This window comes from Tenrec ecaudatus, chromosome 3 (assembly GCF_050624435.1).
Source record: "Tenrec ecaudatus isolate mTenEca1 chromosome 3, mTenEca1.hap1, whole genome shotgun sequence".
Lineage (NCBI taxonomy): Eukaryota > Metazoa > Chordata > Mammalia > Afrosoricida > Tenrecidae > Tenrec > Tenrec ecaudatus.
The window spans coordinates 7,640,317-7,655,904 of NC_134532.1; positions in this window are offsets into that span (position 1 = coordinate 7,640,317).

A 15,588-nucleotide genomic window follows, 5' to 3' on the forward strand; every position below is an offset into this window, starting at 1 on the left:
GATCATTGTTTGAGACAGTTCCAAATAAATGCGATCCATCAGAATGTGGAAATTGTCAAACAATTATCATTAATCCCACACACAACTAAAATTTTGCTGAAGATATTCCTAGACACATCAGTGCAATAGTAGAGAGATCCTAAAATGTCTATGATTCAGAGTAGTGTATGGAACTAGAGACCATTATAGATGTCAGGTGGATCTTGGGTGAAAGTTGAGAAAATATATGATATTTATTTATATATATCTTTTAAAAATCTATTTATATATTATCAACTCTGCAGTCTCTTAACTGTTTGGATCATAACAAACTCCGGAAGACGTTGTGAAAAGGAAATGTCAGAGATTTTCATTGTGCTCTTGGGAACCTGGACCTGGACCAAGAGGCGATCATTCACACAGAACGAGGAGATTTTCCTATGGCTTAAAATCAGGAAAGCTGCGTATCAGAGTAGTGTTTCACGATCTATATTCAATCTGTTTGTCGAGCAAATAACCTGAGAAGCAGGACTATGTGAGGAACATGCGATCACAGTAAGAGGAGGTTGATCAGCAACCTTCAATTTTAGGTGATCAAATCTTGCTTGCTGAAAACTAAGAGAACTTGGAGTACTTTCTTTTTTTCGTAAATAATGCATTATGCCTTGATTTTATTACACGCTTAAAAATTTATCAGGAGGTCTTAAAGATATTATTACAATCCATAGTTTCATTAAATCAAACAGAATTGTATAGTTACTGCCCTCATCATTTTATTTTCTTTTTTAAACATTTTATTAGGGGCTTATACAACTCTTATCACAATCCATACATATACATACATCAATTGTATAAAGCACATCTGTACATTCTTTGCCCTAATCATTTTCTTTTTTTCCCCCTCCTTTTTTTTTTTACATTTTATTAGGGACTCATACAACTCTTATCACAATCCACACATATACATACATCAATTGTATAAAGCACATCCATACATTCCCTGCCTCAATCATTCTCAAAGCATTTGCTCTCCACTTAAGCCCTTTGCATCAGGTCCTCTTTTTTTTACCCTTCCCTCCTCGCTCCCCCCTCCCTCATGTGCCCTTGGTAATTTATACATCGTTATTTTGTCATATCTTGCCCTATCCGGAGTCTCCCTCCGCCCCCCCCCCCTTCTCTGGCGTCCCTCTCCCAGGGAGGAGGTCACATGTGGATCCTTGTAATCAGTTCCCCCTTTCCAACCCACTCAACCTCCACTCTCCCAGCATAGCACCCTTGGTCCTGAAGGTATCATCCACCCTGGATTCCCTGTGCCTCCAGCCCCCATATGCACCAGTGTACAACCTCTGCCCTATCCAGCCCTGCAAGGTAGAATTCAGATCATGATTTTATTGCGGGCTCATACACAGTTTAAAGACCACAGCTTTCAATATTAATTGCAATCACGTGAGAAGAAAACAAAAATCCTTGAGTAATAAACAGCTTCATGATAAATTGAAAACAGAATCAAGCTGTCAAAGGTTTTATCTTACTTATATATGCAATCAACCCTGATGGAAACAGCAGTCAAGAAATCAAATGACATGTTTCCCTAGGGACATCTAATGCACGATACCTCCTCAGTGGTAAAGAGTGAACAGATAGCTTCAAGGAATGGGGTGTGACTGGCTCAAACCATGGCCTTTTCTATTACCTTACATGCATGGACACTGCTTGATAAAGGACATCATGCTTGACAAAGTAAAAGGGTATTGAAAAAAGAGGAAGACTTTCAAGGAGATTGATTGACACCATTCTTAAAACAATGGACTCAAGATAACAATTGTGAGGATGGTGCATGACACGGGGGTGTTTTGTTCTGTGGTATATATGGTTGCTATGCTTCAGAACTGAGTCCATGGCAACTGACAAGATATGTATGTGCAAGCTGGACAGTGAGGAAGCAAGGCTGGAGTAGAATCAATGCATTTGCATTATGTGTTTGCTGAAGAATACTGAACATACTAGAGATTGCCAATAGGAGGTCTTAGAGGAAGTATATAAGCAAGTTCCTTAAAAATCAAAGCTAACTAGACATTGCCCCATGCGCTTTTGACTTGTTATCAGCAGAGACTAATACCTGGAGAAGGATATCATGCTTGAAAAAGTAGCAGATCAGACATAAAGAGGAAGATTTTTGACTAGATGCATCGAAACTATAACTGTAAGAATGTACTCAAGCTTAACAATTTGAAGACCACCTAGTACCAGGGCAGTTTATCTTTCTGTTGCACATAGGGTCGTTATGAGTCAGAGTCCACTGGGCATGTAACGGCACCATTACTTTTATGATCAGAGTTTTGTTCATTCAAGTTTAGGCTCTGAAAATATGTGCTGTAGTCCAGGGGCTCTGTCTTCAATTAGTGGTAAATACATCTCTTCTTATAATTCATTCTTCCGAAGTACAATGTTTCTCCATCAATTCAATAATAGAATATGGATATAACATTTTCTTAAAAAAAAAAACCTAAAACTTGAATTTTTTATGGGATCCATTATGGATATGGATATTTAACAGTAATATTCTCTGCCATCGAGTTAATGCCAATTCAAATTGACCCCATAGGACAAAACAGGACTGCCTCCTTGAGTTTCTGAAACTAAAACTCTTTACAGGAATAGAAAACTCTATCTTTCAGCCAAGGAGCAACAGATGGTTTCGAACTGCTGACCTTGTGGCTAGCAGCCCAGCCCAAGATGTAACCACTGTGCAGTCAGGGCTCCCCCTAGCAGTAATAAGACAATGAATTAGAGAAAACTGAGTGGATACATGTTTATATCGGTTTTAATTTTGAATAAGTATTATCTTGATTGCAAAATTATATATATACATGATATATGTATATATATATAGAGAGAGAGAGAATAGGCAGAAAATATTCCTTTAAAATGATGACGTTTACATTGGAAATGGGAAATTTGTTTGCCCTCATTATTTTAAACAGTAATGCAAGTGAAAGGAATCTTGATGTTTGCAGTCTCATCAAATGCTCTGTATATAAAAAACAATCCTGATCATCTACTTCCGTTAAAATTACAGCCTAATGGAAACCCTATTGGTAAATTCTATTCTGTCATTATGAATCTGGCTTGAATTAATGAAAACAAACAACAATAAAAAAGTGCTTTAGGGAAAGATGTAGGTTGCTCATATATTTCATAATAAATTCTTTATAAGTTGTGGTTGAAAATATACTAGGTAAGTAAAAAGTATTGCTACAAAATCAAAGAAATCTGTATTAAACAAAAAGTTTAAGCTATGAAACCGTGTCTGGGCATAATTTCCTCCTAGAAGATCTGTAGACTTTTCAAGGTAGTGTTTTCATTTCTCTGAAAAATCTTTGAAGAATGCTGCTCTCTTCGATTCACACATCCAAAAGACAGCTTGAGCTAAAAAAAAAAAAACAAAAAACCCTAAACTAAGGAAAATCACTGCCATCAAGTTGTTTCCAACTCATATTGACCCTAGAGGGCAGGATAAAATTGGTCTCATGGATTTCCAAGACAATAATATTTTTTATGAGAGTAGAAAGCCTGTTCTTTCTCCCATGGCACAACAGATGGTTTTCCAACTGCTGGTCTGTGGTTTGAAACCAACACATAAGCACTATACCATGAGACCTTCTCCAAGTAGTGACAGAAAAATGAAATTCAGAATATTGAGTAGATACATGCTTATGCTTGTTTTCATTTTGACAAAGTATTCTTTTGTTGATTATATACCTTTTATGTATGTACACGTACATGCTAAATGAATGAGTTGCCTTACAGTTGACTCTAACTCAGGAGAAACCCAAATATTTCAGAATATAACTTTTCCATAAGGTTTTCAATGGTTGTAATCTCTTGGAAATAGATTTCCATACCTTTTTCCCAAAGAATATCTGACAAATTGAAATTTTCAACCTATGAATTAGCTCAAGTGTATAACTAGGGATTTCTCTCTCTCTCTCCATAAATACCCCCCCCACACACACACACAACCTTGAGTAGCACAAGAGGTTAAATCAAGCAAATACTGGCAAAAGTTTGGTGATTCAAATCAATCCAGATATGCCTTGGTAGACAGGTCTGTTCTAGTAATCTCATTTATAAAGGTTTTAATCTTAAAAACTCTACTTAGTGGTTGTACAATGCCCAATGGAGAGTACAGTGAATAATAATCATCTCCATGGCCACTAACAGCAGCTCCTATTGCCATGGAATGAGTCCTATCTCTTAGCCACCTTATGTACAATAGGGAGAAACACTGCCAATCCTGCATCATGCTCTTTGTTCTTAGGTTGGAGCCTATTGGGATGCAGCAACTGTTTCAATTGATCTCTTTGAATGTCTTTCTCCCTTTCATTGATCCCTTACCAAACATGATGTCCTTTCTAGGAACTGGTCTTTTCGGAAAACATGTCCAAAGTAGGTGAGATAAAGCCACGCTTGCCAGCCTTGCTTCCAAGAGGCATTCTGGCTATACTTCCTTCAAGAAAGAATGATTTGTTCTTCCGATAGTCCATGCTACTTTCAATTATCTTTGTCAGCACCATAATTCAGATGCATCAACTCCTCATTCATTGTCCAATTTGCCCATTTATATAAGGCAATAGAAAATACCATGGCTCAGGTCAGGCACACTTAGTCCTCAAAGTGATATGCTTACTCTTAGACAATTTAATGACGTCTTGTGCAGCAGATCCACTCAGTGCAATGCATTACGTGATTTTTTTAGACCGCTGCTTCTTTGTGGACCTGAGCATTGTGAACGTGAGCAAAATGAAATCCTTAATCACGTCAATGTTTTCTCCATTTCTTATGATGCTATCTATTCATCATCTTGTGCATATTTTTGTTTGATTTACATTAAATTGTAATTCTTACTGAGGATTGTTGTCATTTCATCAGCAAGGTCTTCAAATCCTCTTTTATTTTATCAAGAAAATATATTATCTGTATATTGAAGGCTGTTTTAGACCAGGTTGACTAGAGAAACAAATACAGGGACACTTATATACACTTATGTGTAAGAAATAGCTTTTTATCAAAGAGTAATTGAATATCAAGAAAACACCCAGCCCAGTCCAATCAAGTCCATAAGCACAATATTAGCCCAAAGGTCCAATACTAGTCCATACATCTCTCTTCAGACTTACATAGCCGCATGCAATGATGCAAAATGCAGGAGCATCACAGGCTGATGGGTGAAAAAGTCTTGTGGATGCAATGGTGCTGGAATCATCTCAGCACTGGAGCAGGTCTCCACATGGCTCCTCCAGATGTCCAAGTGTCCCTCTTCAACAGGAAGGGGAAGTAGAGAGAGGAGCTCCTCCCAGGTCCCACCAAATCTTTGTGTGGCTTGTCAACAGGAAAATGAAAGCAGAGAGAGAAAGAGGAAGTGGCAGATTCCTCACAAGAAGGCCACACCCACCAAGAGACAGCATCAGCTGTGACCTGATTGAAAGACTAGATTTCACCCTCAAGTTGACCTGAAATTATCTAACTACCACAAAGATTGATAATCAGACTTTCTTCATTCCTGGTGCCATGTTCTTCTTCATGTAATTCTTATTCAGGTTCTTTAATTATTTACTTGCATACGGATCAAATAATTGTGCCAACAGGATACAATCTAAGCAAGTACATTTTCAAATTTTAAAACCCGGAGTGTTCTGTTGTCTTACTGCTTCTTTGTTCATGTATAGGTTACCCATGAACACAACGATATGTTGTGCATTTCCCATTCTTCAAAAGATTAGCTATAATGTGTTCTGAACAAAATTAATGCCTTTGCATAATCAATAAAACACAAGTAAACATATTTTTAGTATTCTCTACTTTCAGCCAACATCGATTTGACATCAGTGATAATATACCTCTTTCAAAATACTCTTCTAAATCTAGTTTGAATTTTTGACAACTTCCTGTTGATATACTGTTGCAGATGTTTTTTAACTATCTGTAGTATAATAGTTCTTGCATGAGGTATTAATGATATTGATTGATCCTTCCCCATTCTGTTGGGTTACACTTCTCTGGAATGGGTACAAATGTGGACACAGTCATTTTGTCAGGTAGCTGTCTTTAAAATTTTTGACATCAATGCTTGGGTGCTTTCAGTGAGACATTAGCTTGTTGAAACATTTCAATTGATATCCATTAATTCCTGGATCCTTCTTTTACACTCTTGACTTAAGTACAGGTTGGGCTACTGTCATCAATTCTGTTTGATCTTGATCATAGGCTACCTATTGAACTGGGTGAAAGTTCTTTTTGGCCCAGTGACTTTGTGTAATCCTATCATTGTTTTTTGATACTTCCTATATCATTCAAAAATTTCCCCATACTCATTCATTATTATTAAGTTGAACTACCCCTTTGTGAAAATGGTTTGAAAATGATGATGACAACAAATGTACAAATGTGCTTGATGCAATGTATGTATGTATGTCTGTATGTAATGTGATAAGAGCTGTATGACCCCCCCCCAATAAAATGATTAAAATAAAAGAACTACCCCCTCTGTGTTTCAAAGGCTCTAAATGTAAATAAGAGCAGAAAGCCTCATCTTTTCCTATGGAGAGGCTAGTGGGTTTGGTCCGCGGCCCTGGTAGTGAGTAATCCAACATTGACAACCTACTATGCTACCAAGACTCCTTATTTTGCTTATAGAATCCTTCAACAAATAAATCCAAGGCTTGAATTCTTTATATGTTTCAATTTGATATGTGAGGGGTTTTTTCCTCTCTCTATAAATCTGAGTATTTGCATATTTAATTATATTATTCTACTTCATCTTTTTGATGGCTGCCCTTTGGAATGTTAATTTCAGCACTTTGATGACATTGTTGCTTCTATTTGCTTCGCTGCTCTATATTTAAGATCATATCAGAATCTCTTTGGGCATCCACAATAATCTTTATTTTCTCCTGTTATTTGAATGACCCATCACACAGTCCTTCAAACTAAAAGAATGCATCAAAGATACTTTAGGAGAACTTATTTGTAATGTTTTTCATAATTTGAAACTTGCCTTTGAAATTTACTTTAAAACTATTTTGTCTCAATTTTACTGCAGTTGACAAGTAGGAAAATCTACGTACCTGTGTATTTACATTTATTCATTTTACTTTATATTAATGCACATGATCTGAGGTTCTTAAAATTCATCTATTTTCTTTGCTTTTCTTTTGATTCAATACTTTTGTTGGGGCCTCACAGCTCTTATCACAATCCATACATTCATCCATTGTGTCAAGCACATTTATACATATGTTGCCATCATAATTTTCAAAGCATTTTCTCTCTACTTGAGCCATTGATATCAGTTCCTTATTTCCCCCCTTCCTCTTGCATCCTCCCTCACCCTTGATAAGCTATTTATTATTATTTTCATATCTTACATCATCCTCTGTCACCCTTTACCCACTTTTCTGTTGTTCATCTACCTTAGAGGGGGTTATATGTTGATCCTTGTGGTTGATTCCCTTTTTCTCCCTACCTTCCCCCTTGCGCTCGTGGTATCTCTATTTCATTTTGGGTCCTGAGGGTTTCTCTATCCTGGATTCCCTGTGTTGCAGGCTCTTATCTGTAGCAGTGTACATGGTCTAGTCTAACCCAATTCATAAAGGTAGAATTGAGATCATAATAGTGGGGGGCAGGGAACGCATTAAAGAACTGGAGGAAAGTTGTGTGTTTCATGGGTGCTATACTGCACCCTGAATGACTTGTCTCATCCTTGTGACCCTTTTGTAAGGGGATGTCCAACTGTCTGAAGATGGGTTTTGGGACTCCACTCCATCCCCTCCTACCCCCAGTTCACACCGGTGTGATTTTGTTCTGATGTTTTGATGCCTGACACCTGATCCCATTGACACCTCATGATCACACAGACTGGGGTGCTTCTTCCATGTGGGATTTGTTGCTTCTCAGCTAGATGACAACTTGTTATCTTCAAGTCTTTAAGACCCCAGACACTATAGCTTTTGATAGCTGGGCACCATCAGCTTTCATCACCATATTTGCTTATGTACCCATTTTGTCTTAAGTGCTCATAAGGTGAGCATCACAGAATACTGAATTACTAGAACAAAGAGTTCTTGTGTTGAGGAAGTACTTGAGTCAAGGCCTGTGTGGGTAGTCAACCCCCCTCACAACTAATCACGGGTTTAATAGGTGCAATCGCATGGTTAATATATATAAAGATCATAATAAGAGAGCCTGTTAAATAAAGAAGTCAGACATATTTAATAGTAGCATGCTCACCTTAGCTCCTCTTGGTGGTACATGTGGAGGTGGGGGATGAGAAAACAGGAGAGCGCTTTCATGAGGTTTCATTTCTAACCAAGCTTATATATCTTTGGGGGCATGCAAGCTGTCTGATTACAGATAACAATGGGTGTCATGAGAAAGTGTTGTAACATAGGCAATACAAACAATAGGAGGGGGATGACCCAGGGGTGTACAAGCAATAGTTCAAGGAAGGAATAGGGGTACATATGTGGCAAGGTAGATGGACCCTAGACTCAATATAGTGGTTTAAATGCAGTCATCCTTGAGTGGTCCTGGGCTTGCCTTTGGGCACTCCTTCAAGGGAGAAATATCAGAAGGTAGTGGGCCCTACTTAGGGTGAGTCCGACTATGCAGTCTGGTTGCTCTAGATAGTCTTAAGGGAAATAACCTCTGACCTACTTCCAGTGACTTCCTAGTATACTGTCATTTACCATGTTTAGCAAGCAGCATCTTGGGTTTGGCATATATTTGGAAGAGACAACTTGGGAGAAATATTTTTGTTTCCCACAGAAGCCCAATGTCCATCTGCTACCTTAATTCTTAACACATAGATATAAGTACACAGATCTATTTCCCTATCATTAAATATAAATATATTTACATATGTACATACCTGTATTTAGAACTCTATAAATGTCCGTTGCCTCCTAGTACTTTCCTCTATTTCATTTTAGTTTCCTCTTGTCCCATTACCATGTTTGGCCTTCATTTGAGTTTAGCAATTCCTCGCTGTCACATTACCCTTGATTAAGCCCCACTAGCCATCCTACGCCCTTCTCTCCATTGGTTTTACTTCATTTGTTGTCTCCTTGTCCCTGGATTGGTTGACACACACCCCCTTCCTTTTTCCCACCATCCCTCCTCCAGTGTGCCCCTAGAACTATCAGTCCCATTGTTTTCGTCACCAAATTGCTCATCCTGCTCATCTTATCGACATAGACATGCAACGACATTAATAAGCCTAAAATCTAGGCAAAGCCAAACAAAACATCAAAGGAAGACAAAACCAACAAAACAATAACAATAATAAAAATAACAACAACAAAAAGAAATCCAATGACCCCGCCCCCAAATAAAAAGGAAAAGCCTATAAATAGTTCCAGGTTTGTTTTTTGAACTGTAGAAGTGTTTTCCAGTTGAGTCTGATGGAGTGACACACTCTGTCACCAAAATCTATTTTTAGTATTGTCTAGGGATTGATTTCATCACTTTGTTTACCTTGCTGCTCTGTTGCATGCCCAAGTGTGATGGGGTCAGATGGAGCACAATTCTCACACTGTGACTCCAGTGTTGTCCCTGGTAGTGCTATGGTTCTGTGAGGGATGTCATGTTTCATTGTGGGGCCAGCAATATGGTCCTCTCTGTGCATTGTCTGCGCTGACAGGAATATCATCCTTGAGACTTGGCGGGCCAGGAAAATTTTTCTATTTTCATTTAGATTTTAATATTTTATATTTATATTATTTTATTTATCTGCCTTTAATTTTTATGTATCTTAGATCTCAAAATTAAAAGCATAGCAATTTAATAGTCCTTTTTGTCATTGAAGAAAAATTGTGATAGGGGAATCTTCTTAACTTATTTTTATAGGAACTACAAACTCATATAAAATGTTGCTTTCCCCTCCAATATACTTGAAATAAAGCCAGGAAAAAAACAACAACAGAGATAGACCAGAAATAGTTAATGAGTGCCAAAGGCAATGATTTCTGTAAATGGTAGGTATCAAAACTAGCCCATAACGTTTTTATACATATTATTTTTAAAAGCCTACCCTTGGGAAAACTAGAAATTTTATTAATTGGATGTAGGTCTAGAAAAATAAAGTTAAGAATACTGCCTCGTTTTCTGACATCAGCCAGTGAGTATACAATGTAGCAATTAGGAAATGCAGTAGTATTAACTTAAGGTGCCTGTTGGCCAAACAGTTAAGTACTTTCCTAGTAACTTATATCTCAGAAACAAAGGAATTGATCTCAGGTAAAATGAGTGTTGCTGCATCTACTGGAGCATTATAGAAGACCTTTTAATAAATAAATTCACATTTGCTAATATGTTGGTGGCATGTTAAAAGCCTTTTGACCAGCTGATTTATTTCTTCTCTGTGGTGTAATCTGCTGAGGTTTTGAAAGGAAAGTCAAGAAGACATAATTAAACTGATGGAGGAAAATCAGAGAGTAGACTTACAAGAAAAATGGCAGAAATGCTGGTAAGAACCGAGCCTCTAATTGCTATTGGCAATGAAGAATGTATAGTGGTTACATTCTGATAGATAATGTGACCACCTCCATCATAGCTCAGCTACCATGGGCATTGCATAAATATTGTGGGGACCACATCTAACACCCCCTAGTTACATAAGAAGAAGAATCCAACTCCATATTTCCATACGGATGATTCCTAGAAGGTAGAAGTCAGACATCCCTCAACTATCCAACTTTCTTTCCCCTTTTCTGACACCAACTGTCTCTTCCACAACACTCGACATCTTCGCAGGGCTCAATAACTAATTGCAATGGCCACATATGACTCCACATCACATTCATGCCTGTGAGGTTTATTAGGGAAGTCTACGGGGTGCAACCTGTCAGAAGCAGAAAACAATGAGAGCACACCTCTTTTTTGTCTGCAGGGCCTCTTCTCAGTTATGCTGGTCAGCATACTTCTTCTGGCTCTCAGTCATGCAGTTAAGTGATACAAAGCTCGTTTAATGGGACAAATACCAAAGGACAGCTCATTCCCCAAGCCATTCTCCTGCTTTGTCCCTTCCATTTTCTGGGAAGCCAGCTGCCCAGTCTCGTGATGTATGTACTGTAGCCTGTGCTGTCTCCACATTAGGACCTCAAACCTGACTCACTCATGGCTCTCCTCTCTGCAGACTGTGGGAGTTTCTTCTTGCTTCTGAGATTATATCCAGTAGAATGGAAAAAACAACAACCAGTCCATGAATTAGGGTCATTTCCACTTCATTGTCATCCTCCCACAAAAACATTTGCTGAGCGTTGCAAAGACTATGGAAAGAAGAGCCAGACCAAGTAATCTTGGCTTGACATCTGGTTTCAACCGGGCAAAGCACGTAAAATGAAATGTTAAGGGTTCTAGAACTTTGGAAAACATATTGGTAATGATTCCAAGGGATATGGAATGAAGACAGGGTAGTTACCCCTGCCCCCTAAACCACATATAACATTATTTAAGTACACATATTAAAATCTATGGGAGAAAAAAGATCTGACAAATGGAAAAACTAGAGGAAACGAACAAAGCTATTCTCATTAAAGTTATCAATGCATGAACACTTTCAGCCACAATGTCCAGAAACTACCTCAAGAAACAAGTTGGAGTCAGTTCCCATGCTCTTTAGAAAAGAGCAGTTAGTTCATAGTGGTGGATGGCTGCTCATCTTTCATAATATGCTATAACCTTTCCTTTAAGAGGCAATTCAAATAGGGAGCTTTGAATATTGTGCTTTATTTAAGCAATTTCTTTTATATCTCTGATCTTATATAATAATATATTCTGTGCAGAATCAAATATACTATTTAAAAGTTTAGACTCTCCATTTATTGCACAATTTTAAACAGCCACATGATATGGAGGAACAATTTATTTCCTAAGCACAAAAGGAAATTTTGTCCCCAATCACTATCTTTCAAAACAAAATCCAGTGGCAATGAAAATTTGCCAGTAAAATGATTTAACATGGTCAAGTATGAGTGTTGGGAGTCAAGAGAGATGCTTATTTACATGATTTCCCGCTGAGACTAGGTAGCCTAGCTTGGCAAAAGTCCAACAGTAAACTAAATATAACCATGTAGGTTTAGTAGCTTGAGGGCTAGAGATACCTGAAATTTAAAGTTAAAGACAGCTTTAGAGCATGACTATTAGGTGAAAAAAAATAGCTAAATACTTACAGTTCACGTTTTTCCATGGTTCTTCACAATTTGATTTCATGTATGGCCTTGTATTTTAGGAAGGAACGTTATTCTTGTCTTGTGAAATGCGGTGTGAATCGTAGCGAAGCAAAGTATTAATCCTGGCTAAGTGCTATCCAATTACTGCAAGTAATTCCCAGCACAAGCAAGAAAAGGCTATCTTAATCATGCTTATTTTAACAATGATAAAAGTATGCTTCTTGTGCTATGAAAATGTTGCTATTTTTATAGGCAATTTGAGAGAATAACATTATTGTTAATAATCAAGACAGAAATTGCGCTAAGGGAGACAATTGAACATATTCAATATTTCTCAAACTGTTTAACCCTTACACAAAATAAATAAGCATAAAACAAATTGAAAAATAATGCCAACCATAAAGCTTTAATCGAATTAAGAAATTGCATTGTGTAGTGATTCTTTAAAAAAATGACTTCAGACAACAATGATGATTACAGGAGAACGAACGATATTGTACAAAAAGTTTAAAAAGTGTTTGCCAGATGTCTAGGGGGGAAGGTAATCAACTCTCAATATCCCAGTGAAGAGCAAAAATAATTCAAGGTAAAGCAAAACATTGTGCCAATAAAAGCTAACACAAGAATGGGATGTGAGGTGAGAATTTTGTAGAGCTTTCTGAGGTATTGAACAGACTGGGTAAAACAAATGAAATGCCCCACCAGTCTGGTTCACTCTTGGAAGGAAAGGGGAAAAAACTGTCAACAGTAAGGGAAAATGTCACCAAATGTCAGAAGCAGAACTCCTACAAAATAAAGCAGGGCATTTTTTTTCCTAGAGATAAAGACTGCTGCACAAACCTCCTGGAGCTCTATAAATCAAATTCATGATGAAGGGAGATCTCAGTGGGCTAGAATGTCAATATTAAAAACAAAGTCAAATAGAGCTGCCACGTTATAGTATTAATGAAAACCGGAAGAGAAAGGGACTTATGATTCCCACTTAACAGGTTTTGCAGCAATGTTTGTGTGGATTCTGGCATGGGGCTGGTAGTGAAAAATAGCTTAAAGAGGAGAAAGGAATATTAGAAAAATTAATACCTGCATCACGAATAGGAATGGAAACATTTGTTGATATTAAGAACTTGTTTCTTGCATGAGCAACCTGCCCATAATAAACCAACAAACCGAACTCACTGCCATAGTGTGGCTCTGATTCATGGTGAGCCTACAGTACAGGGTAAACTGCCCCTGTGGGTTTCAGGCCTATAACTGTTACAGAAGCAGAAAACCCTGTGGTTTTGAACCGCTGACCTTGCAGTTAGCAGCCTAAGGCATAACCCAGCATACCACAAGGGTCCCCACAGAGAGACTTCATACTAGGGATCTGGCTCCAATCAACGTATATCTATTAGAAAGGCAATATAACCAACACAAAGTTCATACTCTTGTTTTATACCTCTTATATTTAATTAACAAATTATTTTTAATATTCAAAAATGCAAAAACATTCCAAAGTAAAGAATGGCATATAAGTGCCTTTTTTACATTTATAAAGCATGTCCCCATATCAAATAAACACCATGTGTTAAGATAGTTATGACTTACAGATTTTAAATGGTGAAATATTGGTCACTTCTTAGCCTATAGAAATTTACTATATTTCCTATAGAATGACTAATCATTGGTTACAAATATTTTGGGCTCTTTGTGAGATTATTGACCAGCAAAATCTGAAAACAATAGTTATATTTCAGCTCAACTGAAGATAAACTGTCAGTCTAACAATAATTAACTTCCAATTGCTTAAGGCTTCTTAATAATGAAATCATATTTGTGGAGGGAGGGATAATTATCTTCTAATATATGGTGGCTGAAGGGTGTGCTAGGCTGGCTTGCCTAGGGAAACAAATTCAATGATGCTCATATATGTGTAAGAGAGAGCTTTGTATCAAGAAGTAATTATATGTCAAGAAAATATCAGTAAGACCCTGATTAAATCAAGAAGTGTGATACTAGTCTATAAATCCCTCTTCAGACTCACACAGCCACATGCAATGATGCAGAAGGCAGGAAGATTATAGGCCAGTGGGTACAGGATTGTGTGGATCGAATGGCAGTAGTCACATCACAGGGCTGGCTCCTCAACCAGAGGTGAAGGCAGATATATGTGGATAGATAGATAGATAGATAGATAGATAGATAGATAGATAGATAGATAGAGGTCATCCTCAAGACAGCCATTTATCTCAGTAGCGCCTCAATGTAGATTATCAAGCTACATTGACAGACTGATTGACAAACCTGATTGACAGGCTAAACTGCCCCCATACCTTCTTATAGGGGGCCATGTGGGTACAAAAAAACTAAGTATCACCAAGCGGATGCGTGCCAATCATCTAAAACAGTAGTTTTGAAACTTGTTTTCTGCCTAACCCTAATCACACAAAGAAGTTCTCAAAATGTTTGTGGGAATATGGGACTAAAAGAAAATGGAATTTTTCCACATTTTAAAGCCCCTTGTATGTATGCATAACAATGTCTCCTGAATGAAATACTGATTGCATAGAATAATTCTAAACTAGTGGAGAAGAAAACAGGTTTTTCACCTGAAGCAATAAATCTGACCAGTCCCACTATTATCATTGGTGGAATTTAAATATAGATATACCAATATCTAATTCATATCACAGTTTTCTGATGTCACGGAGCAGCTAAGGGCCTGGACATTTATACAAAATAAAATTTATGAAAGCCAGAATCTGTTAGGCATAAATCTATCAGGTGAATAAAATACAAATATTTTCCAGAAATAATGAGCAGAAAAAGGAGGTGCGGCTGGTAAAACTTTACCCAGTCAAAGCCTGATTATTGGTTGTTGTTGCTGTTGCCATTAGGTCCATGGAGTAGGTCCCAACTCATAGGAGCCTGATGTACAAACAGCGAAACATTGCCTGGTCCAGTGCTATTATGACAATCGGTCTAATGTGTGAACCACCAATGCAGCTGCTGTGCCGATCCATCTCATCAAAACGTCTTTTTCTCTTTCCCTGCCCCAATATTTTACCAAGTATCGAGTGTTTCCAATCCCTCTCCAGAGAGTCTTCTCTCCTGATAATATGTCCAACATATGTGGTAAAAAGTAAGAGCCCCCCCCAAAACTTTCCTTTATTATCAACTCTCTTTGAGAGTGTATAAAGTATAAAGCAGTAAGTAATTTTAGAAAAATCTTGAAATGAAATTTTGCAATTACAGAAATCAAATGAGAAACCACTGGGAGAGAACTTTCACCTAAAAGGATTTTGGTATAAAGGTGAGGGGCAACAATATATTAGACCTTGGGAAGCAAGAGAAAGCTAGGGGGCAAGCAGATGGGACTTTAATCATGAAATATGGAGCA